This window comes from Lissotriton vulgaris, chromosome 9, assembly GCF_964263255.1.
Source record: "Lissotriton vulgaris chromosome 9, aLisVul1.2, whole genome shotgun sequence".
NCBI classification, from domain to species: domain Eukaryota; kingdom Metazoa; phylum Chordata; class Amphibia; order Caudata; family Salamandridae; genus Lissotriton; species Lissotriton vulgaris.
Window position 1 is genome coordinate 540243161 of NC_141697.1, and position 24767 is coordinate 540267927.

General features: G+C 43.5%; 16 non-coding genes across 16 annotated transcripts; all 16 read right to left on the bottom strand.

The window, feature by feature from the left end:
* Window positions 1-405: 405 nt before the first annotated feature.
* Window positions 406-477, bottom strand: TRNAG-CCC (transfer RNA glycine (anticodon CCC)). The gene has a single exon. It is a non-coding gene; the product is annotated as a tRNA-Gly (tRNA).
* A 1533-nt stretch (window positions 478-2010) lies between these two features.
* On the bottom strand, window positions 2011-2082 carry TRNAG-UCC (transfer RNA glycine (anticodon UCC)). The gene has a single exon. It is a non-coding gene; the product is annotated as a tRNA-Gly (tRNA).
* Window positions 2083-3589: 1507 nt separating this feature from the next.
* On the bottom strand, window positions 3590-3661 carry TRNAG-CCC (transfer RNA glycine (anticodon CCC)). Its single transcript has one exon. It is a non-coding gene; the product is annotated as a tRNA-Gly (tRNA).
* Window positions 3662-5194: 1533 nt separating this feature from the next.
* On the bottom strand, window positions 5195-5266 carry TRNAG-UCC (transfer RNA glycine (anticodon UCC)). The gene has a single exon. It is a non-coding gene; the product is annotated as a tRNA-Gly (tRNA).
* Window positions 5267-6779: 1513 nt separating this feature from the next.
* TRNAG-CCC (transfer RNA glycine (anticodon CCC)) lies at window positions 6780-6851 on the bottom strand. The gene has a single exon. It is a non-coding gene; the product is annotated as a tRNA-Gly (tRNA).
* Window positions 6852-8380: 1529 nt separating this feature from the next.
* On the bottom strand, window positions 8381-8452 carry TRNAG-UCC (transfer RNA glycine (anticodon UCC)). The gene has a single exon. It is a non-coding gene; the product is annotated as a tRNA-Gly (tRNA).
* A 1522-nt stretch (window positions 8453-9974) lies between these two features.
* TRNAG-CCC (transfer RNA glycine (anticodon CCC)) lies at window positions 9975-10046 on the bottom strand. The gene has a single exon. It is a non-coding gene; the product is annotated as a tRNA-Gly (tRNA).
* Window positions 10047-11575: 1529 nt separating this feature from the next.
* On the bottom strand, window positions 11576-11647 carry TRNAG-UCC (transfer RNA glycine (anticodon UCC)). Its single transcript has one exon. It is a non-coding gene; the product is annotated as a tRNA-Gly (tRNA).
* A 1522-nt stretch (window positions 11648-13169) lies between these two features.
* Window positions 13170-13241, bottom strand: TRNAG-CCC (transfer RNA glycine (anticodon CCC)). The gene has a single exon. It is a non-coding gene; the product is annotated as a tRNA-Gly (tRNA).
* Window positions 13242-14774: 1533 nt separating this feature from the next.
* Window positions 14775-14846, bottom strand: TRNAG-UCC (transfer RNA glycine (anticodon UCC)). The gene has a single exon. It is a non-coding gene; the product is annotated as a tRNA-Gly (tRNA).
* A 1510-nt stretch (window positions 14847-16356) lies between these two features.
* TRNAG-CCC (transfer RNA glycine (anticodon CCC)) lies at window positions 16357-16428 on the bottom strand. Its single transcript has one exon. It is a non-coding gene; the product is annotated as a tRNA-Gly (tRNA).
* A 1533-nt stretch (window positions 16429-17961) lies between these two features.
* TRNAG-UCC (transfer RNA glycine (anticodon UCC)) lies at window positions 17962-18033 on the bottom strand. The gene has a single exon. It is a non-coding gene; the product is annotated as a tRNA-Gly (tRNA).
* A 1507-nt stretch (window positions 18034-19540) lies between these two features.
* On the bottom strand, window positions 19541-19612 carry TRNAG-CCC (transfer RNA glycine (anticodon CCC)). The gene has a single exon. It is a non-coding gene; the product is annotated as a tRNA-Gly (tRNA).
* Window positions 19613-21145: 1533 nt separating this feature from the next.
* On the bottom strand, window positions 21146-21217 carry TRNAG-UCC (transfer RNA glycine (anticodon UCC)). Its single transcript has one exon. It is a non-coding gene; the product is annotated as a tRNA-Gly (tRNA).
* A 1513-nt stretch (window positions 21218-22730) lies between these two features.
* TRNAG-CCC (transfer RNA glycine (anticodon CCC)) lies at window positions 22731-22802 on the bottom strand. Its single transcript has one exon. It is a non-coding gene; the product is annotated as a tRNA-Gly (tRNA).
* Window positions 22803-24331: 1529 nt separating this feature from the next.
* Window positions 24332-24403, bottom strand: TRNAG-UCC (transfer RNA glycine (anticodon UCC)). The gene has a single exon. It is a non-coding gene; the product is annotated as a tRNA-Gly (tRNA).
* Between the last annotated feature and the right edge of the window lie 364 nt (window positions 24404-24767).

Sequence of the window (24767 nt, forward strand, 5' to 3'; positions counted from 1 at the left end):
TACAAGGTGGCGCTATTCAGGTGAGAGCACAAGTATGCACAAAATGTTAGGGACTTTTGCCAGATTTATCGGTGGATCTTGCATATTTTTTCAGAGGCTAGATATTGCCTAGAAATGCTTTTTAACATAGAGATGCTGGAGTTACAATGTCTGGTCGGGCCTCAGCCCTTCCATTGTTTGCCCACTGTAACAAATTTATTACCAGCACATGTGTGTTGTGACTCTGCTTTATGAAACTTATCATATATTAGGACAATGTATGTAGCAGAAGGTGCGATTGAGATGTTTGCCCACGTATTTGTTTATTTTTTTATATATGGCTGATTAATCTGTTCGTGAAATTTCCATTTTGTGACATGTTGCATTACAATATATCCTGCTTGCAGAATATATAAGTATTTTCAGTGCGTTGGCCGGGAATCGAACCCGGGTCAACTGCTTGGGAAGCAGCTATGCTCACCACTATACCACCAACGCCCTCTGATGTGTTAGCTCTCGGTTCTAAATATTACGTTGCAGAAATCAATGACTATCTTGCACCAGCTTCAATGGTGCATTTGGTTTAGATACCAACATGAGAAGCAGTAGAACGTTTTTTGCAGAGGGTAAGGAACTGGGGATTGAAACCAAGGACAAAGTTGTGCAGAAGAGAAGAAATGAAAAGCAACAGTACAAATAGTAGAAATGAGCATATATAGGCAGCATGGGAAGCAAAGCAGGGAAGAGAAAGAGAACATTCCATGAAATGCCCAGGAGATAGATAAGAGCAGAACAAAAAGGGAAGAATGAAATTCAAAGCATGCCCAGAAAGTTGTGTGAAGCTCCCACCAGTCAGTCATTTATGGTTATAATTGTGTGTCTTTACTTTCAAAGTACAGGGTTGTACCTTTCACGATCACTCTTGTATTACACAGACACGAATAGTTGAGAAGTCTTTTCTCACATAGCTGGCACAAGCTTGCACTTTTCCTTTCTGGCTATGTGGAAATGACAGCTTGGTCCTTGGAAGGAAAATCAAGCAAAATTAGCAGAGGATGGTTTCGATCCATCGACCTCTGGGTTATGGGCCCAGCACGCTTCCGCTGCGCCACTCTGCTCCTTTGTGAAAGTGTTCTCTTTATGCAGATGAGGAGGCATTCAGAGAAGTGACGTGGGATTGGTCGGGCTCTCACCTCATTTGCCTAAGTATATCGCAAGGCATGCTGGGTGCAGAAAATCTTTATCTTCCCCTCTCACAATCAGTCACAACTGAAAGTCCAGACCCTCTTAGGCACTAGCCGTTTCAGGCCTTTAACAAGACAACAGCTCTCCGACGCTCTCTGTCTCTCTCTCTCTCTGTGATCCTAGTGCTTGCATGCTCAGTATTTGGCTTTTCCTGGGAGCCAGAGATCTACCCGGTGAGGGCTTGCCGGTATAAGGCTTTAGAGCGTTTGGGAGCGTTCGGTACATGAGAGGACGTTGGACTGGAAGCTATGCAAATTTGAAGCATCCAAACTTCCTGCTGCAGTCGGAGGCTCTTTCCATGGACATCTGCCTTTTGGATTCCTCTAAACTTGCCCTCTGATGAAACATTTTGTGAGCTGCAGTTACCTCCGACGGCTACAAGGTGGTGCTACATTCAGGTGAGGGCACAAGTATGCACAAAATGTTGGGGACTTTTGCCAGATTTATTGCTGGACCTTGCATATTTTTTTCAGAGGCTAAATATTGCCTAGGAAATGCTTTTTAACATAGAGATGCTGGAGTTAAAATGTCTGGTCGGGCCTCAGCCCTTTCATTGTCTGCCCACTGTAACATATTTTTTTACCAGTACATGTGAGTGGTGACTCTGCTTTATGAAACTTATCATATATTAGGACAATGAATATAGCAGAAGGGGCGATCGAAATGCTTGCCTACATATTTGTTTATTTTTTATATAATGGCTGATTAACCTCTTAATTATATTACCATTTTGTGAAATGTTGCTTTAAAATATATCCTGCTTGCAGAATATATAAGTATTTGTACTGCGTTGGCCGGGAATCGAACCCGGGTCAACTGCTTGGAAGGCAGCTATGCTCACCACTATACCACCAACGCCCTCTGATCTTTGCGCTCTCGGTTCTAAACATTAGGACCCTGAGTTCAATGACTATCATGCACCAGCTTCAATGGTGCATTTGGTTTAGATACCAACATGAAAAGCAATAGAAAGTTTTTGTAGAGGGTAAGGAACTGGGATTGAAACCAAGGACAAAGCTGTGCAGAAGAGAAGAATGGAAAGCAGCAATACAAATAATAGATATGAACACATAGAGGCAGCATGGGAAGCAAAGCAGGGAAGAGAAATAGAGAACATTCCATGAAATGCCCAGGAGATAGATAAGAGCAGAACAAAAAAGGGAAGAATGAAATTCAAAGCCTCCACATAAAAGTGTTTGAAGGTCCCACCAGTCATTCATGCTTATTATTGTGTGCCTTTACTTTCAAAGTACAGTGTGGAGCTTTTGACGATCCCTCTCTTGTATTTCAGCAGACACAGATAGTTGAGAAGTCTTTTCTCACATAGCTGGCACAAGCTTGCGCTTTTCCTTGCTGGTAGCGTGGAAATGACAGCTTGGTCCTTGGAAGTAAAATCAAGCAAAATTAGCAGAGGATGGTTTCGATCCATCGACCTCTGGGTTATGGGCCCAGCACGCTTCTGCTGCGCCACTTTGCTCCGTTGTGAAAGTGTTCTTTTTATGCAGATAAGGAGCATTAGGCAGAGTAGCATGGGATTGGTCTGGCTCTCACCTCATTTGCATAAGTATATCCCAAGGCATGCTGGGTGCAGAAAAACTTCATCTTCCCCTCTCACAATCAGTCATAACTGAAAGTCAGACACTCTTAGGCACTAGCCGTTTCAGGCCTTTATCAAGACAGTAGCTCTTGAACCATCTCTCTCTCGCTCTGTGATCCTAGCACTAGCATGCTCAGGATTTGGCTTTACCTTGGAGCCAGAGATATACCCGGTGTGAGGCTTTTGAGCGTTTGGGAGCGTTCGGGACGTGAGTGGACGTTGGACAGGAAACTATGCGAATATGAAGCCTCCAACATTCCTGCTTCAGTGAGTGGTTCTTTCCATGGACATCTGACTCTTGGATTCCTCTCAACTTGCCTTCTGATAAAACATTTTGTGAGCAGCAGTTTCCTTCGACAGCTACAAGGTGGCGCTACATTCAGGTGAGAGCACAAGTATGCACAAAATGTTAGGGACTTTTGCCAGATTTATCGGTGGATCTTGCATATTTTTTCAGAGGCTAGATATTGCCTAGAAATGCTTTTTAACATAGAGATGCTGGAGTTACAATGTCTGGTCGGGCCTCAGCCCTTCCATTGTTTGCCCACTGTAACAAATTTATTACCAGCACATGTGTGTTGTGACTCTGCTTTATGAAACTTATCATATATTAGGACAATGTATGTAGCAGAAGGTGCGATTGAGATGTTTGCCCACGTATTTGTTTATTTTTTTATATATGGCTGATTAATCTGTTCGTGAAATTTCCATTTTGTGACATGTTGCATTACAATATATCCTGCTTGCAGAATATATAAGTATTTTCAGTGCGTTGGCCGGGAATCGAACCCGGGTCAACTGCTTGGGAAGCAGCTATGCTCACCACTATACCACCAACGCCCTCTGATGTGTTAGCTCTCGGTTCTAAATATTACGTTGCAGAAATCAATGACTATCTTGCACCAGCTTCAATGGTGCATTTGGTTTAGATACCAACATGAGAAGCAGTAGAACGTTTTTTGCAGAGGGTAAGGAACTGGGGATTGAAACCAAGGACAAAGTTGTGCAGAAGAGAAGAAATGAAAAGCAACAGTACAAATAGTAGAAATGAGCATATATAGGCAGCATGGGAAGCAAAGCAGGGAAGAGAAAGAGAACATTCCATGAAATGCCCAGGAGATATATAAGAGCAGAACAAAAAGGGAAGAATGAAATTCAAAGCATGCCCAGAAAGTTGTGTGAAGCTCCCACCAGTCAGTCATTTATGGTTATAATTGTGTGTCTTTACTTTCAAAGTACAGGGTTGTACCTTTCACGATCACTCTTGTATTACACAGACACGAATAGTTGAGAAGTCTTTTCTCACATAGCTGGCACAAGCTTGCACTTTTCCTTTCTGGCTATGTGGAAATGACAGCTTGGTCCTTGGAAGGAAAATCAAGCAAAATTAGCAGAGGATGGTTTCGATCCATCGACCTCTGGGTTATGGGCCCAGCACGCTTCCGCTGCGCCACTCTGCTCCTTTGTGAAAGTGTTCTCTTTATGCAGATGAGGAGACATTCAGAGAAGTGACGTGGGATTGGTCGGGCTCTCACCTCATTTGCCTAAGTATATCGCAAGGCATGCTGGGTGCAGAAAATCTTTATCTTCCCCTCTCACAATCAGTCACAACTGAAAGTCCAGACCCTCTTAGGCACTAGCCGTTTCAGGCCTTTAACAAGACAACAGCTCTCCGACGCTCTCTGTCTCTCTCTCTCTCTGTGATCCTAGTGCTTGCATGCTCAGTATTTGGCTTTTCCTGGGAGCCAGAGATCTACCCGGTGAGGGCTTGCCGGTATAAGGCTTTAGAGCGTTTGGGAGCGTTCGGTACATGAGAGGACGTTGGACTGGAAGCTATGCAAATTTGAAGCATCCAAACTTCCTGCTGCAGTCGGAGGCTCTTTCCATGGACATCTGCCTTTTGGATTCCTCTAAACTTGCCCTCTGATGAAACATTTTGTGAGCTGCAGTTACCTCCGACGGCTACAAGGTGGTGCTACATTCAGGTGAGGGCACAAGTATGCACAAAATGTTGGGGACTTTTGCCAGATTTATTGCTGGATCTTGCATATTTTTTTCAGAGGCTAAATATTGCCTAGGAAATGCTTTTTAACATAGAGATGCTGGAGTTAAAAGGTCTGGTTGGGCCTCAGCCCTTTCATTGTCTGCCCACTGTAACATATTTTTTTACCAGTACATGTGAGTGGTGACTCTGCTTTATGAAACTTATCATATATTAGGACAATGAATATAGCAGAAGGGGCGATCGAAATGCTTGCCTACATATTTGTTTATTTTTTATATAATGGCTGATTAACCTCTTAATTATATTACCATTTTGTGAAATGTTGCTTTAAAATATATCCTGCTTGCAGAATATATAAGTATTTGTACTGCGTTGGCCGGGAATCGAACCCGGGTCAACTGCTTGGAAGGCAGCTATGCTCACCACTATACCACCAACGCCCTCTGATCTTTGCGCTCTCGGTTCTAAACATTAGGACCCTGAGTTCAATGACTATCATGCACCAGCTTCAATGGTGCATTTGGTTTAGATACCAACATGAAAAGCAATAGAAAGTTTTTGTAGAGGGTAAGGAACTGGGATTGAAACCAAGGACAAAGCTGTGCAGAAGAGAAGAATGGAAAGCAGCAATACAAATAATAGATATGAACACATAGAGGCAGCATGGGAAGCAAAGCAGGGAAGAGAAATAGAGAACATTCCATGAAATGCCCAGGAGATAGATAAGAGCAGAACAAAAAAGGGAAGAATGAAATTCAAAGCCTCCACATAAAAGTGTTTGAAGGTCCCACCAGTCATTCATGCTTATTATTGTGTGCCTTTACTTTCAAAGTACAGTGTGGAGCCTTTGACGATCCCTCTCTTGTATTTCAGCAGACACAGATAGTTGAGAAGTCTTTTCTCACATAGCTGGCACAAGCTTGCGCTTTTCCTTGCTGGTAGCGTGGAAATGACAGCTTGGTCCTTGGAAGTAAAATCAAGCAAAATTAGCAGAGGATGGTTTCGATCCATCGACCTCTGGGTTATGGGCCCAGCACGCTTCCGCTGCACCACTCTGCTCCGTTGTGAAAGTGTTCTTTTTATGCAGATAAGGAGCATTAGGCAGAGTAGCATGGGATTGGTCTGGCTCTCACCTCATTTGCATAAGTATATCCCAAGGCATGCTGGGTGCAGAAAAACTTCATCTTCCCCTCTCACAATCAGTCATAACTGAAAGTCAGACACTCTTAGGCACTAGCCGTTTCAGGCCTTTATCAAGACAGTAGCTCTTGAACCATCTCTCTCTCGCTCTGTGATCCTAGCACTAGCATGCTCAGGATTTGGCTTTACCTTGGAGCCAGAGATATACCCGGTGAGGGCTTGCCCGGTGTGAGGCTTTTGAGCGTTTGGGAGCGTTGTGGACGTTGGACAGGAAACTATGCGAATATGAAGCCTCCAACATTCCTGCTTCAGTGAGTGGTTCTTTCCATGGACATCTGACTCTTGGATTCCTCTCAACTTGCCTTCTGATAAAACATTTTGTGAGCAGCAGTTTCCTTCGACAGCTAGAAGGTGGCGCTACATTCAGGTGAGAGCACAAGTATGCACAAAATGTTAGGGACTTTTGCCAGATTTATCGGTGGATCTTGCATATTTTTTTCAGAGGCTAGATATTGCCTAGAAATGCTTTTTAACATAGAGATGCTGGAGTTACAATGTCTGGTCGGGCCTCAGCCCTTCCATTGTTTGCCCACTGTAACAAATTTATTACCAGCACATGTGTGTTGTGACTCTGCTTTATGAAACTTATCATATATTAGGACAATGTATGTAGCAGAAGGTGCGATTGAGATGTTTGCCCACGTATTTGTTTATTTTTTTATATATGGCTGATTAATCTGTTCGTGAAATTTCCATTTTGTGACATGTTGCATTACAATATATCCTGCTTGCAGAATATATAAGTATTTTCAGTGCGTTGGCCGGGAATCGAACCCGGGTCAACTGCTTGGGAAGCAGCTATGCTCACCACTATACCACCAACGCCTTCTGATGTGTTAGCTCTCGGTTCTAAATATTACGTTGCAGAAATCAATGACTATCTTGCACCAGCTTCAATGGTGCATTTGGTTTAGATACCAACATGAGAAGCAGTAGAACGTTTTTTGCAGAGGGTAAGGAACTGGGGATTGAAACCAAGGACAAAGTTGTGCAGAAGAGAAGAAATGAAAAGCAACAGTACAAATAGTAGAAATGAGCATATATAGGCAGCATGGGAAGCAAAGCAGGGAAGAGAAAGAGAACATTCCATGAAATGCCCAGGAGATAGATAAGAGCAGAACAAAAAGGGAAGAATGAAATTCAAAGCATGCCCAGAAAGTTGTGTGAAGCTCCCACCAGTCATTTATGGTTATAATTGTGTGTCTTTACTTTCAAAGTACAGGGTTGTACCTTTCACGATCACTCTTGTATTACACAGACACGAATAGTTGAGAAGTCTTTTCTCACATAGCTGGTACAAGCTTGCACTTTTCCTTTCTGGCTATGTGGAAATGACAGCTTGGTCCTTGGAAGGAAAATCAAGCAAAATTAGCAGAGGATGGTTTCGATCCATCGACCTCTGGGTTATGGGCCCAGCACGCTTCCGCTGCGCCACTCTGCTCCTTTGTGAAAGTGTTCTGTTTATGCAGATGAGGAGGCATTCAGAGAAGTGACGTGGGATTGGTCGGGCTCTCACCTCATTTGCCTAAGTATATCGCAAGGCATGCTGGGTGCAGAAAATCTTTATCTTCCCCTCTCACAATCAGTCACAACTGAAAGTCCAGACCCTCTTATTCACTAGCCGTTTCAGGCCTTTAACAAGACAACAGCTCTCCGACGCTCTCTGTCTCTCTCTCTCTCTGTGATCCTAGTGCTTGCATGCTCAGTATTTGGCTTTACCTGGGAGCCAGAGATCTACCCGGTGAGGGCTTGCCGGTATAAGGCTTTAGAGCGTTTGGGAGCGTTCGGTACATGAGAGGACGTTGGACTGGAAGCTATGCAAATTTGAAGCATCCAAACTTCCTGCTGCAGTCGGAGGCTCTTTCCATGGACATCTGCCTTTTGGATTCCTCTAAACTTGCCCTCTGATGAAACATTTTGTGAGCTGCAGTTACCTCCGACGGCTACAAGGTGGTGCTACATTCAGGTGAGGGCACAAGTATGCACAAAATGTTGGGGACTTTTGCCAGATTTATTGCTGGATCTTGCATATTTTTTTCAGAGGCTAAATATTGCCTAGGAAATGCTTTTTAACATAGAGATGCTGGAGTTAAAATGTCTGGTCGGGCCTCAGCCCTTTCATTGTCTGCCCACTGTAACATATTTTTTTACCAGTACATGTGAGTGGTGACTCTGCTTTATGAAACTTATCATATATTAGGACAATGAATATAGCAGAAGGGGCGATCGAAATGCTTGCCTACATATTTGTTTATTTTTTATATAATGGCTGATTAACCTCTTAATTATATTACCATTTTGTGAAATGTTGCTTTAAAATATATCCTGCTTGCAGAATATATAAGTATTTGTATTGCGTTGGCCGGGAATCGAACCCGGGTCAACTGCTTGGAAGGCAGCTATGCTCACCACTATACCACCAACGCCCTCAGATCTTTGCGCTCTCGGTTCTAAACATTAGGACCCTGAGTTCAATGACTATCATGCACCAGCTTCAATGGTGCATTTGGTTTAGATACCAACATGAAAAGCAATAGAAAGTTTTTGTAGAAGGTAAGGAACTGGGATTGAAACCAAGGACAAAGCTGTGCAGAAGAGAAGAATGGAAAGCAGCAATACAAATAATAGATATGAACACATAGAGGCAGCATGGGAAGCAAAGCAGGGAAGAGAAATAGAGAACATTCCATGAAATGCCCAGGAGATAGATAAGAGCAGAACAAAAAAGGGAAGAATGAAATTCAAAGCCTCCACATAAAAGTGTTTGAAGGTCCCACCAGTCATTCATGCTTATTATTGTGTGCCTTTACTTTCAAAGTACAGTGTGGAGCTTTTGACGATCCCTCTCTTGTATTTCAGCAGACACAGATAGTTGAGAAGTCTTTTCTCACATAGCTGGCACAAGCTTGCGCTTTTCCTTGCTGGTAGCGTGGAAATGACAGCTTGGTCCTTGGAAGTAAAATCAAGCAAAATTAGCAGAGGATGGTTTCGATCCATCGACCTCTGGGTTATGGGCCCAGCACGCTTCCGCTGCGCCACTCTGCTCCGTTGTGAAAGTGTTCTTTTTATGCAGATAAGGAGCATTAGGCAGAGTAGCATGGGATTGGTCTGGCTCTCACCTCATTTGCATAAGTATATCCCAAGGCATGCTGGGTGCAGAAAAACTTCATCTTCCCCTCTCACAATCAGTCATAACTGAAAGTCAGACACTCTTAGGCACTAGCCGTTTCAGGCCTTTATCAAGACAGTAGCTCTTGAACCATCTCTCTCTCGCTCTGTGATCCTAGCACTAGCATGCTCAGGATTTGGCTTTACCTTGGAGCCAGAGATATACCCGGTGAGGGCTTGCCCGGTGTGAGGCTTTTGAGCGTTTGGGAGCGTTTGGGAGCGTTGTGGACGTTGGACAGGAAACTATGCGAATATGAAGCCTCCAACATTCCTGCTTCAGTGAGTGGTTCTTTCCATGGACATCTGACTCTTGGATTCCTCTCAACTTGCCTTCTGATAAAACATTTTGTGAGCAGCAGTTTCCTTCGACAGCTACAAGGTGGCGCTACATTCAGGTGAGAGCACAAGTATGCACAAAATGTTAGGGACTTTTGCCAGATTTATCGGTGGATCTTGCATATTTTTTCAGAGGCTAGATATTGCCTAGAAATGCTTTTTAACATAGAGATGCTGGAGTTACAATGTCTGGTCGGGCCTCAGCCCTTCCATTGTTTGCCCACTGTAACAAATTTATTACCAGCACATGTGTGTTGTGACTCTGCTTTATGAAACTTATCATATATTAGGACAATGTATGTAGCAGAAGGTGCGATTGAGATGTTTGCCCACGTATTTGTTTATTTTTTTATATATGGCTGATTAATCTGTTCGTGAAATTTCCATTTTGTGACATGTTGCATTACAATATATCCTGCTTGCAGAATATATAAGTATTTTCAGTGCGTTGGCCGGGAATCGAACCCGGGTCAACTGCTTGGGAAGCAGCTATGCTCACCACTATACCACCAACGCCCTCTGATGTGTTAGCTCTCGGTTCTAAATATTACGTTGCAGAAATCAATGACTATCTTGCACCAGCTTCAATGGTGCATTTGGTTTAGATACCAACATGAGAAGCAGTAGAACGTTTTTTGCAGAGGGTAAGGAACTGGGGATTGAAACCAAGGACAAAGTTGTGCAGAAGAGAAGAAATGAAAAGCAACAGTACAAATAGTAGAAATGAGCATATATAGGCAGCATGGGAAGCAAAGCAGGGAAGAGAAAGAGAACATTCCATGAAATGCCCAGGAGATAGATAAGAGCAGAACAAAAAGGGAAGAATGAAATTTAAAGCATGCCCAGAAAGTTGTGTGAAGCTCCCACCAGTCATTTATGGTTATAATTGTGTGTCTTTACTTTCAAAGTACAGGGTTGTACCTTTCACGATCACTCTTGTATTACACAGACACGAATAGTTGAGAAGTCTTTTCTCACATAGCTGGTACAAGCTTGCACTTTTCCTTTCTGGCTATGTGGAAATGACAGCTTGGTCCTTGGAAGGAAAATCAAGCAAAATTAGCAGAGGATGGTTTCGATCCATCGACCTCTGGGTTATGGGCCCAGCACGCTTCCGCTGCGCCACTCTGCTCCTTTGTGAAAGTGTTCTGTTTATGCAGATGAGGAGGCATTCAGAGAAGTGACGTGGGATTGGTCGGGCTCTCACCTCATTTGCCTAAGTATATCGCAAGGCATGCTGGGTGCAGAAAATCTTTATCTTCCCCTCTCACAATCAGTCACAACTGAAAGTCCAGACCCTCTTATTCACTAGCCGTTTCAGGCCTTTAACAAGACAACAGCTCTCCGACGCTCTCTGTCTCTCTCTCTCTCTGTGATCCTAGTGCTTGCATGCTCAGTATTTGGCTTTACCTGGGAGCCAGAGATCTACCCGGTGAGGGCTTGCCGGTATAAGGCTTTAGAGCGTTTGGGAGCGTTCGGTACATGAGAGGACGTTGGACTGGAAGCTATGCAAATTTGAAGCATCCAAACTTCCTGCTGCAGTCGGAGGCTCTTTCCATGGACATCTGCCTTTTGGATTCCTCTAAACTTGCCCTCTGATGAAACATTTTGTGAGCTGCAGTTACCTCCGACGGCTACAAGGTGGTGCTACATTCAGGTGAGGGCACAAGTATGCACAAAATGTTGGGGACTTTTGCCAGATTTATTGCTGGATCTTGCATATTTTTTTCAGAGGCTAAATATTGCCTAGGAAATGCTTTTTAACATAGAGATGCTGGAGTTAAAATGTCTGGTCGGGCCTCAGCCCTTTCATTGTCTGCCCACTGTAACATATTTTTTTACCAGTACATGTGAGTGGTGACTCTGCTTTATGAAACTTATCATATATTAGGACAATGAATATAGCAGAAGGGGCGATCGAAATGCTTGCCTACATATTTGTTTATTTTTTATATAATGGCTGATTAACCTCTTGATTATATTACCATTTTGTGAAATGTTGCTTTAAAATATATCCTGCTTGCAGAATATATAAGTATTTGTATTGCGTTGGCCGGGAATCGAACCCGGGTCAACTGCTTGGAAGGCAGCTATGCTCACCACTATACCACCAACGCCCTCAGATCTTTGCGCTCTCGGTTCTAAACATTAGGACCCTGAGTTCAATGACTATCATGCACCAGCTTCAATGGTGCATTTGGTTTAGATACCAACATGAAAAGCAATAGAAAGTTTTTGTAGAAGGTAAGGAACTGGGATTGAAACCAAGGACAAAGCTGTGCAGAAGAGAAGAATGGAAAGCAGCAATACAAATAATAGATATGAACACATAGAGGCAGCATGGGAAGCAAAGCAGGGAAGAGAAATAGAGAACATTCCATGAAATGCCCAGGAGATAGATAAGAGCAGAACAAAAAAGGGAAGAATGAAATTCAAAGCCTCCACATAAAAGTGTTTGAAGGTCCCACCAGTCATTCATGCTTATTATTGTGTGCCTTTACTTTCAAAGTACAGTGTGGAGCTTTTGACGATCCCTCTCTTGTATTTCAGCAGACACAGATAGTTGAGAAGTCTTTTCTCACATAGCTGGCACAAGCTTGCGCTTTTCCTTGCTGGTAGCGTGGAAATGACAGCTTGGTCCTTGGAAGTAAAATCAAGCAAAATTAGCAGAGGATGGTTTCGATCCATCGACCTCTGGGTTATGGGCCCAGCACGCTTCCGCTGCGCCACTCTGCTCCGTTGTGAAAGTGTTCTTTTTATGCAGATAAGGAGCATTAGGCAGAGTAGCATGGGATTGGTCTGGCTCTCACCTCATTTGCATAAGTATATCCCAAGGCATGCTGGGTGCAGAAAAACTTCATCTTCCCCTCTCACAATCAGTCATAACTGAAAGTCAGACACTCTTAGGCACTAGCCGTTTCAGGCCTTTATCAAGACAGTAGCTCTTGAACCATCTCTCTCTCGCTCTGTGATCCTAGCACTAGCATGCTCAGGATTTGGCTTTACCTTGGAGCCAGAGATATACCCGGTGAGGGCTTGCCCGGTGTGAGGCTTTTGAGCGTTTGGGAGCGTTTGGGAGCGTTGTGGACGTTGGACAGGAAACTATGCAAATATGAAGCCTCCAACATTCCTGCTTCAGTGAGTGGTTCTTTCCATGGACATCTGACTCTTGGATTCCTCTCAACTTGCCTTCTGATAAAACATTTTGTGAGCAGCAGTTTCCTTCGACAGCTACAAGGTGGCGCTACATTCAGGTGAGAGCACAAGTATGCACAAAATGTTAGGGACTTTTGCCAGATTTATCGGTGGATCTTGCATATTTTTTCAGAGGCTAGATATTGCCTAGAAATGCTTTTTAACATAGAGATGCTGGAGTTACAATGTCTGGTCGGGCCTCAGCCCTTCCATTGTTTGCCCACTGTAACAAATTTATTACCAGCACATGTGTGTTGTGACTCTGCTTTATGAAACTTATCATATATTAGGACAATGTATGTAGCAGAAGGTGCGATTGAGATGTTTGCCCACGTATTTGTTTATTTTTTTATATATGGCTGATTAATCTGTTCGTGAAATTTCCATTTTGTGACATGTTGCATTACAATATATCCTGCTTGCAGAATATATAAGTATTTTCAGTGCGTTGGCCGGGAATCGAACCCGGGTCAACTGCTTGGGAAGCAGCTATGCTCACCACTATACCACCAACGCCCTCTGATGTGTTAGCTCTCGGTTCTAAATATTACGTTGCAGAAATCAATGACTATCTTGCACCAGCTTCAATGGTGCATTTGGTTTAGATACCAACATGAGAAGCAGTAGAACGTTTTTTGCAGAGGGTAAGGAACTGGGGATTGAAACCAAGGACAAAGTTGTGCAGAAGAGAAGAAATGAAAAGCAACAGTACAAATAGTAGAAATGAGCATATATAGGCAGCATGGGAAGCAAAGCAGGGAAGAGAAAGAGAACATTCCATGAAATGCCCAGGAGATAGATAAGAGCAGAACAAAAAGGGAAGAATGAAATTCAAAGCATGCCCAGAAAGTAGTGTGAAGCTCCCACCAGTCAGTCATTTATGGTTATAATTGTGTGTCTTTACTTTCAAAGTACAGGGTTGTACCTTTCACGATCACTCTTGTATTACACAGACACGAATAGTTGAGAAGTCTTTTCTCACATAGCTGGCACAAGCTTGCACTTTTCCTTTCTGGCTATGTGGAAATGACAGCTTGGTCCTTGGAAGGAAAATCAAGCAAAATTAGCAGAGGATGGTTTCGATCCATCGACCTCTGGGTTATGGGCCCAGCACGCTTCCGCTGCGCCACTCTGCTCCTTTGTGAAAGTGTTCTCTTTATGCAGATGAGGAGGCATTCAGAGAAGTGACGTGGGATTGGTCGGGCTCTCACCTCATTTGCCTAAGTATATCGCAAGGCATGCTGGGTGCAGAAAATCTTTATCTTCCCCTCTCACAATCAGTCACAACTGAAAGTCCAGACCCTCTTAGGCACTAGCCGTTTCAGGCCTTTAACAAGACAACAGCTCTCCGACGCTCTCTGTCTCTCTCTCTCTCTGTGATCCTAGTGCTTGCATGCTCAGTATTTGGCTTTTCCTGGGAGCCAGAGATCTACCCGGTGAGGGCTTGCCGGTATAAGGATTTAGAGCGTTTGGGAGCGTTCGGTACATGAGAGGACGTTGGACTGGAAGCTATGCAAATTTGAAGCATCCAAACTTCCTGCTGCAGTCGGAGGCTCTTTCCATGGACATCTGCCTTTTGGATTCCTCTAAACTTGCCCTCTGATGAAACATTTTGTGAGCTGCAGTTACCTCCGACGGCTACAAGGTGGTGCTACATTCAGGTGAGGGCACAAGTATGCACAAAATGTTGGGGACTTTTGCCAGATTTATTGCTGGACCTTGCATATTTTTTTCAGAGGCTAAATATTGCCTAGGAAATGCTTTTTAACATAGAGATGCTGGAGTTAAAATGTCTGGTCGGGCCTCAGCCCTTTCATTGTCTGCCCACTGTAACATATTTTTTTACCAGTACATGTGAGTGGTGACTCTGCTTTATGAAACTTATCATATATTAGGACAATGAATATAGCAGAAGGGGCGATCGAAATGCTTGCCTACATATTTGTTTATTTTTTATATAATGGCTGATTAACCTCTTAATTATATTACCATTTTGTGAAATGTTGCTTTAAAATATATCCTGCTTGCAGAATATATAAGTATTTGTACTGCGTTGGCCGGGAATCGAACCCGGGTCAACTGCTTGGAAGGCAGCTATGCTCACCACTATACCACCAACGCCCTCTGATCTTTGCCCTCTCGGTTCTAAACATTAGGACCCTGAGTTCAATGACTATCATGCACCAGCTTCAATGGTGCATTTGGTTTAGATACCAACATGAAAAGCAATAGAAAGTTTTTGTAGAGGGTAAGGAACTGGGATTGAAACCAAGGACAAAGCTGTGCAGAAGAGAAGAATGGAAAGCAGCAATACAAATAATAGATATGAACACATAGAGGCAGCATGGGAAGCAAAGCAGGGAAGAGAAATAGAGAACATTCCATGAAATGCCCAGGAGATAGATAAGAGCAGAACAAAAAAGGGAAGAATGAAATTCAAAGCCTCCACATAAAAGTGTTTGAAGGTCCCACCAGTCATTCATGCTTATTATTGTGTGCCTTTACTTTCAAAGTACAGTGTGGAGCTTTTGACGATCCCTCTCTTGTATTTCAGCAGACACAGATAGTTGAGAAGTCTTTTCTCACATAGCTGGCACAAGCTTGCGCTTTTCCTTGCTGGTAGCGTGGAAATGACAGCTTGGTCCTTGGAAGTAAAATCAAGCAAAATTAGCGGAGGATGGTTTCGATCCATCGACCTCTGGGTTATGGGCCCAGCACGCTTCCGCTGCGCCACTCTGCTCCGTTGTGAAAGTGTTCTTTTTATGCAGATAAGGAGCATTAGGCAGAGTAGCATGGGATTGGTCTGGCTCTCACCTCATTTGCATAAGTATATCCCAAGGCATGCTGGGTGCAGAAAAACTTCATATTCCCCTCTCACAATCAGTCATAACTGAAAGTCAGACACTCTTAGGCACTAGCCGTTTCAGGCCTTTATCAAGACAGTAGCTCTTGAACCATCTCTCTCTCGCTCTGTGATCCTAGCACTAGCATGCTCAGGATTTGGCTTTACCTTGGAGCCAGAGATATACCCAGTGAGGGTTTGCCCGGTGTGAGGCTTTTGAGCGTTTGGGAGCGTTGTGGACGTTGGACAGGAAACTATGCGAATATGAAGCCTCCAACATTCCTGCTTCAGTGAGTGGTTCTTTCCATGGACATCTGACTCTTGGATTCCTCTCAACTTGCCTTCTGATAAAACATTTTGTGAGCAGCAGTTTCCTTCGACAGCTACAAGGTGGCGCTATTCAGGTGAGAGCACAAGTATGCACAAAATGTTAGGGACTTTTGCCAGATTTATCGGTGGATCTTGCATATTTTTTCAGAGGCTAGATATTGCCTAGAAATGCTTTTTAACATAGAGATGCTGGAGTTACAATGTCTGGTCGGGCCTCAGCCCTTCCATTGTTTGCCCACTGTAACAAATTTATTACCAGCACATGTGTGTTGTGACTCTGCTTTATGAAACTTATCATATATTAGGACAATGTATGTAGCAGAAGGTGCGATTGAGATGTTTGCCCACGTATTTGTTTATTTTTTTATATATGGCTGATTAATCTGTTCGTGAAATTTCCATTTTGTGACATGTTGCATTACAATATATCCTGCTTGCAGAATATATAAGTATTTTCAGTGCGTTGGCCGGGAATCGAACCCGGGTCAACTGCTTGGGAAGCAGCTATGCTCACCACTATACCACCAACGCCCTCTGATGTGTTAGCTCTCGGTTCTAAATATTACGTTGCAGAAATCAATGACTATCTTGCACCAGCTTCAATGGTGCATTTGGTTTAGATACCAACATGAGAAGCAGTAGAACGTTTTTTGCAGAGGGTAAGGAACTGGGGATTGAAACCAAGGACAAAGTTGTGCAGAAGAGAAGAAATGAAAAGCAACAGTACAAATAGTAGAAATGAGCATATATAGGCAGCATGGGAAGCAAAGCAGGGAAGAGAAAGAGAACATTCCATGAAATGCCCAGGAGATAGATAAGAGCAGAACAAAAAGGGAAGAATGAAATTCAAAGCATGCCCAGAAAGTTGTGTGAAGCTCCCACCAGTCAGTCATTTATGGTTATAATTGTGTGTCTTTACTTTCAAAGTACAGGGTTGTACCTTTCACGATCACTCTTGTATTACACAGACACGAATAGTTGAGAAGTCTTTTCTCACATAGCTGGCACAAGCTTGCACTTTTCCTTTCTGGCTATGTGGAAATGACAGCTTGGTCCTTGGAAGGAAAATCAAGCAAAATTAGCAGAGGATGGTTTCGATCCATCGACCTCTGGGTTATGGGCCCAGCACGCTTCCGCTGCGCCACTCTGCTCCTTTGTGAAAGTGTTCTCTTTATGCAGATGAGGAGGCATTCAGAGAAGTGACGTGGGATTGGTCGGGCTCTCACCTCATTTGCCTAAGTATATCGCAAGGCATGCTGGGTGCAGAAAATCTTTATCTTCCCCTCTCACAATCAGTCACAACTGAAAGTCCAGACCCTCTTAGGCACTAGCCGTTTCAGGCCTTTAACAAGACAACAGCTCTCCGACGCTCTCTGTCTCTCTCTCTCTCTGTGATCCTAGTGCTTGCATGCTCAGTATTTGGCTTTTCCTGGGAGCCAGAGATCTACCCGGTGAGGGCTTGCCGGTATAAGGCTTTAGAGCGTTTGGGAGCGTTCGGTACATGAGAGGACGTTGGACTGGAAGCTATGCAAATTTGAAGCATCCAAACTTCCTGCTGCAGTCGGAGGCTCTTTCCATGGACATCTGCCTTTTGGATTCCTCTAAACTTGCCCTCTGATGAAACATTTTGTGAGCTGCAGTTACCTCCGACGGCTACAAGGTGGTGCTACATTCAGGTGAGGGCACAAGTATGCACAAAATGTTGGGGACTTTTGCCAGATTTATTGCTGGACCTTGCATATTTTTTTCAGAGGCTAAATATTGCCTAGGAAATGCTTTTTAACATAGAGATGCTGGAGTTAAAATGTCTGGTCGGGCCTCAGCCCTTTCATTGTCTGCCCACTGTAACATATTTTTTTACCAGTACATGTGAGTGGTGACTCTGCTTTATGAAACTTATCATATATTAGGACAATGAATATAGCAGAAGGGGCGATCGAAATGCTTGCCTACATATTTGTTTATTTTTTATATAATGGCTGATTAACCTCTTAATTATATTACCATTTTGTGAAATGTTGCTTTAAAATATATCCTGCTTGCAGAATATATAAGTATTTGTACTGCGTTGGCCGGGAATCGAACCCGGGTCAACTGCTTGGAAGGCAGCTATGCTCACCACTATACCACCAACGCCCTCTGATCTTTGCGCTCTCGGTTCTAAACATTAGGACCCTGAGTTCAATGACTATCATGCACCAGCTTCAATGGTGCATTTGGTTTAGATACCAACATGAAAAGCAATAGAAAGTTTTTGTAGAGGGTAAGGAACTGGGATTGAAACCAAGGACAAAGCTGTGCAGAAGAGAAGAATGGAAAGCAGCAATACAAATAATAGATATGAACACATAGAGGCAGCATGGGAAGCAAAGCAGGGAAGAGAAATAGAGAACATTCCATGAAATGCCCAGGAGATAGATAAGAGCAGAACAAAAAAGGGAAGAATGAAATTCAAAGCCTCCACATAAAAGTGTTTGAAGGTCCCACCAGTCATTCATGCTTATTATTGTGTGCCTTTACTTTCAAAGTACAGTGTGGAGCTTTTGACGATCCCTCTCTTGTATTTCAGCAGACACAGATAGTTGAGAAGTCTTTTCTCACATAGCTGGCACAAGCTTGCGCTTTTCCTTGCTGGTAGCGTGGAAATGACAGCTTGGTCCTTGGAAGTAAAATCAAGCAAAATTAGCAGAGGATGGTTTCGATCCATCGACCTCTGGGTTATGGGCCCAGCACGCTTCTGCTGCGCCACTTTGCTCCGTTGTGAAAGTGTTCTTTTTATGCAGATAAGGAGCATTAGGCAGAGTAGCATGGGATTGGTCTGGCTCTCACCTCATTTGCATAAGTATATCCCAAGGCATGCTGGGTGCAGAAAAACTTCATCTTCCCCTCTCACAATCAGTCATAACTGAAAGTCAGACACTCTTAGGCACTAGCCGTTTCAGGCCTTTATCAAGACAGTAGCTCTTGAACCATCTTTCTCTCGCTCTGTGATCCTAGCACTAGCATGCTCAGGATTTGGCTTTACCTTGGAGCCAGAGATATACCCGGTGTGAGGCTTTTGAGCGTTTGGGAGCGTTCGGGACGTGAGTGGACGTTGGACAGGAAACTATGCGAATATGAAGCCTCCAACATTCCTGCTTCAGTGAGTGGTTCTTTCCATGGACATCTGACTCTTGGATTCCTCTCAACTTGCCTTCTGATAAAACATTTTGTGAGCAGCAGTTTCCTTCGACAGCTACAAGGTGGCGCTACATTCAGGTGAGAGCACAAGTATGCACAAAATGTTAGGGACTTTTGCCAGATTTATCGGTGGATCTTGCATATTTTTTCAGAGGCTAGATATTGCCTAGAAATGCTTTTTAACATAGAGATGCTGGAGTTACAATGTCTGGTCGGGCCTCAGCCCTTCCATTGTTTGCCCACTGTAACAAATTTATTACCAGCACATGTGTGTTGTGACTCTGCTTTATGAAACTTATCATATATTAGGACAATGTATGTAGCAGAAGGTGCGATTGAGATGTTTGCCCACGTATTTGTTTATTTTTTTATATATGGCTGATTAATCTGTTCGTGAAATTTCCATTTTGTGACATGTTGCATTACAATATATCCTGCTTGCAGAATATATAAGTATTTTCAGTGCGTTGGCCGGGAATCGAACCCGGGTCAACTGCTTGGGAAGCAGCTATGCTCACCACTATACCACCAACGCCCTCTGATGTGTTAGCTCTCGGTTCTAAATATTACGTTGCAGAAATCAATGACTATCTTGCACCAGCTTCAATGGTGCATTTGGTTTAGATACCAACATGAGAAGCAGTAGAACGTTTTTTGCAGAGGGTAAGGAACTGGGGATTGAAACCAAGGACAAAGTTGTGCAGAAGAGAAGAAATGAAAAGCAACAGTACAAATAGTAGAAATGAGCATATATAGGCAGCATGGGAAGCAAAGCAGGGAAGAGAAAGAGAACATTCCATGAAATGCCCAGGAGATATATAAGAGCAGAACAAAAAGGGAAGAATGAAATTCAAAGCATGCCCAGAAAGTTGTGTGAAGCTCCCACCAGTCAGTCATTTATGGTTATAATTGTGTGTCTTTACTTTCAAAGTACAGGGTTGTACCTTTCACGATCACTCTTGTATTACACAGACACGAATAGTTGAGAAGTCTTTTCTCACATAGCTGGCACAAGCTTGCACTTTTCCTTTCTGGCTATGTGGAAATGACAGCTTGGTCCTTGGAAGGAAAATCAAGCAAAATTAGCAGAGGATGGTTTCGATCCATCGACCTCTGGGTTATGGGCCCAGCACGCTTCCGCTGCGCCACTCTGCTCCTTTGTGAAAGTGTTCTCTTTATGCAGATGAGGAGACATTCAGAGAAGTGACGTGGGATTGGTCGGGCTCTCACCTCATTTGCCTAAGTATATCGCAAGGCATGCTGGGTGCAGAAAATCTTTATCTTCCCCTCTCACAATCAGTCACAACTGAAAGTCCAGACCCTCTTAGGCACTAGCCGTTTCAGGCCTTTAACAAGACAACAGCTCTCCGACGCTCTCTGTCTCTCTCTCTCTCTGTGATCCTAGTGCTTGCATGCTCAGTATTTGGCTTTTCCTGGGAGCCAGAGATCTACCCGGTGAGGGCTTGCCGGTATAAGGCTTTAGAGCGTTTGGGAGCGTTCGGTACATGAGAGGACGTTGGACTGGAAGCTATGCAAATTTGAAGCATCCAAACTTCCTGCTGCAGTCGGAGGCTCTTTCCATGGACATCTGCCTTTTGGATTCCTCTAAACTTGCCCTCTGATGAAACATTTTGTGAGCTGCAGTTACCTCCGACGGCTACAAGGTGGTGCTACATTCAGGTGAGGGCACAAGTATGCACAAAATGTTGGGGACTTTTGCCAGATTTATTGCTGGATCTTGCATATTTTTTTCAGAGGCTAAATATTGCCTAGGAAATGCTTTTTAACATAGAGATGCTGGAGTTAAAAGGTCTGGTTGGGCCTCAGCCCTTTCATTGTCTGCCCACTGTAACATATTTTTTTACCAGTACATGTGAGTGGTGACTCTGCTTTATGAAACTTATCATATATTAGGACAATGAATATAGCAGAAGGGGCGATCGAAATGCTTGCCTACATATTTGTTTATTTTTTATATAATGGCTGATTAACCTCTTAATTATATTACCATTTTGTGAAATGTTGCTTTAAAATATATCCTGCTTGCAGAATATATAAGTATTTGTACTGCGTTGGCCGGGAATCGAACCCGGGTCAACTGCTTGGAAGGCAGCTATGCTCACCACTATACCACCAACGCCCTCTGATCTTTGCGCTCTCGGTTCTAAACATTAGGACCCTGAGTTCAATGACTATCATGCACCAGCTTCAATGGTGCATTTGGTTTAGATACCAACATGAAAAGCAATAGAAAGTTTTTGTAGAGGGTAAGGAACTGGGATTGAAACCAAGGACAAAGCTGTGCAGAAGAGAAGAATGGAAAGCAGCAATACAAATAATAGATATGAACACATAGAGGCAGCATGGGAAGCAAAGCAGGGAAGAGAAATAGAGAACATTCCATGAAATGCCCAGGAGATAGATAAGAGCAGAACAAAAAAGGGAAGAATGAAATTCAAAGCCTCCACATAAAAGTGTTTGAAGGTCCCACCAGTCATTCATGCTTATTATTGTGTGCCTTTACTTTCAAAGTACAGTGTGGAGCCTTTGACGATCCCTCTCTTGTATTTCAGCAGACACAGATAGTTGAGAAGTCTTTTCTCACATAGCTGGCACAAGCTTGCGCTTTTCCTTGCTGGTAGCGTGGAAATGACAGCTTGGTCCTTGGAAGTAAAATCAAGCAAAATTAGCAGAGGATGGTTTCGATCCATCGACCTCTGGGTTATGGGCCCAGCACGCTTCCGCTGCACCACTCTGCTCCGTTGTGAAAGTGTTCTTTTTATGCAGATAAGGAGCATTAGGCAGAGTAGCATGGGATTGGTCTGGCTCTCACCTCATTTGCATAAGTATATCCCAAGGCATGCTGGGTGCAGAAAAACTTCATCTTCCCCTCTCACAATCAGTCATAACTGAAAGTCAGACACTCTTAGGCACTAGCCGTTTCAGGCCTTTATCAAGACAGTAGCTCTTGAACCATCTCTCTCTCGCTCTGTGATCCTAGCACTAGCATGCTCAGGATTTGGCTTTACCTTGGAGCCAGAGATATACCCGGTGAGGGCTTGCCCGGTGTGAGGCTTTTGAGCGTTTGGGAGCGTTGTGGACGTTGGACAGGAAACTATGCGAATATGAAGCCTCCAACATTCCTGCTTCAGTGAGTGGTTCTTTCCATGGACATCTGACTCTTGGATTCCTCTCAACTTGCCTTCTGATAAAACATTTTGTGAGCAGCAGTTTCCTTCGACAGCTACAAGGTGGCGCTACATTCAGGTGAGAGCACAAGTATGCACAAAATGTTAGGGACTTTTGCCAGATTTATCGGTGGATCTTGCATATTTTTTTCAGAGGCTAGATATTGCCTAGAAATGCTTTTTAACATAGAGATGCTGGAGTTACAATGTCTGGTCGGGCCTCAGCCCTTCCATTGTTTGCCCACTGTAACAAATTTATTACCAGCACATGTGTGTTGTGACTCTGCTTTATGAAACTTATCATATATTAGGACAATGTATGTAGCAGAAGGTGCGATTGAGATGTTTGCCCACGTATTTGTTTATTTTTTTATATATGGCTGATTAATCTGTTCGTGAAATTTCCATTTTGTGACATGTTGCATTACAATATATCCTGCTTGCAGAATATATAAGTATTTTCAGTGCGTTGGCCGGGAATCGAACCCGGGTCAACTGCTTGGGAAGCAGCTATGCTCACCACTATACCACCAACGCCTTCTGATGTGTTAGCTCTCGGTTCTAAATATTACGTTGCAGAAATCAATGACTATCTTGCACCAGCTTCAATGGTGCATTTGGTTTAGATACCAACATGAGAAGCAGTAGAACGTTTTTTGCAGAGGGTAAGGAACTGGGGATTGAAACCAAGGACAAAGTTGTGCAGAAGAGAAGAAATGAAAAGCAACAGTACAAATAGTAGAAATGAGCATATATAGGCAGCATGGGAAGCAAAGCAGGGAAGAGAAAGAGAACATTCCATGAAATGCCCAGGAGATAGATAAGAGCAGAACAAAAAGGGAAGAATGAAATTCAAAGCATGCCCAGAAAGTTGTGTGAAGCTCCCACCAGTCATTTATGGTTATAATTGTGTGTCTTTACTTTCAAAGTACAGGGTTGTACCTTTCACGATCACTCTTGTATTACACAGACACGAATAGTTGAGAAGTCTTTTCTCACATAGCTGGTACAAGCTTGCACTTTTCCTTTCTGGCTATGTGGAAATGACAGCTTGGTCCTTGGAAGGAAAATCAAGCAAAATTAGCAGAGGATGGTTTCGATCCATCGACCTCTGGGTTATGGGCCCAGCACGCTTCCGCTGCGCCACTCTGCTCCTTTGTGAAAGTGTTCTGTTTATGCAGATGAGGAGGCATTCAGAGAAGTGACGTGGGATTGGTCGGGCTCTCACCTCATTTGCCTAAGTATATCGCAAGGCATGCTGGGTGCAGAAAATCTTTATCTTCCCCTCTCACAATCAGTCACAACTGAAAGTCCAGACCCTCTTATTCACTAGCCGTTTCAGGCCTTTAACAAGACAACAGCTCTCCGACGCTCTCTGTCTCTCTCTCTCTCTGTGATCCTAGTGCTTGCATGCTCAGTATTTGGCTTTACCTGGGAGCCAGAGATCTACCCGGTGAGGGCTTGCCGGTATAAGGCTTTAGAGCGTTTGGGAGCGTTCGGTACATGAGAGGACGTTGGACTGGAAGCTATGCAAATTTGAAGCATCCAAACTTCCTGCTGCAGTCGGAGGCTCTTTCCATGGACATCTGCCTTTTGGATTCCTCTAAACTTGCCCTCTGATGAAACATTTTGTGAGCTGCAGTTACCTCCGACGGCTACAAGGTGGTGCTACATTCAGGTGAGGGCACAAGTATGCACAAAATGTTGGGGACTTTTGCCAGATTTATTGCTGGATCTTGCATATTTTTTTCAGAGGCTAAATATTGCCTAGGAAATGCTTTTTAACATAGAGATGCTGGAGTTAAAATGTCTGGTCGGGCCTCAGCCCTTTCATTGTCTGCCCACTGTAACATATTTTTTTACCAGTACATGTGAGTGGTGACTCTGCTTTATGAAACTTATCATATATTAGGACAATGAATATAGCAGAAGGGGCGATCGAAATGCTTGCCTACATATTTGTTTATTTTTTATATAATGGCTGATTAACCTCTTAATTATATTACCATTTTGTGAAATGTTGCTTTAAAATATATCCTGCTTGCAGAATATATAAGTATTTGTATTGCGTTGGCCGGGAATCGAACCCGGGTCAACTGCTTGGAAGGCAGCTATGCTCACCACTATACCACCAACGCCCTCAGATCTTTGCGCTCTCGGTTCTAAACATTAGGACCCTGAGTTCAATGACTATCATGCACCAGCTTCAATGGTGCATTTGGTTTAGATACCAACATGAAAAGCAATAGAAAGTTTTTGTAGAAGGTAAGGAACTGGGATTGAAACCAAGGACAAAGCTGTGCAGAAGAGAAGAATGGAAAGCAGCAATACAAATAATAGATATGAACACATAGAGGCAGCATGGGAAGCAAAGCAGGGAAGAGAAATAGAGAACATTCCATGAAATGCCCAGGAGATAGATAAGAGCAGAACAAAAAAGGGAAGAATGAAATTCAAAGCCTCCACATAAAAGTGTTTGAAGGTCCCACCAGTCATTCATGC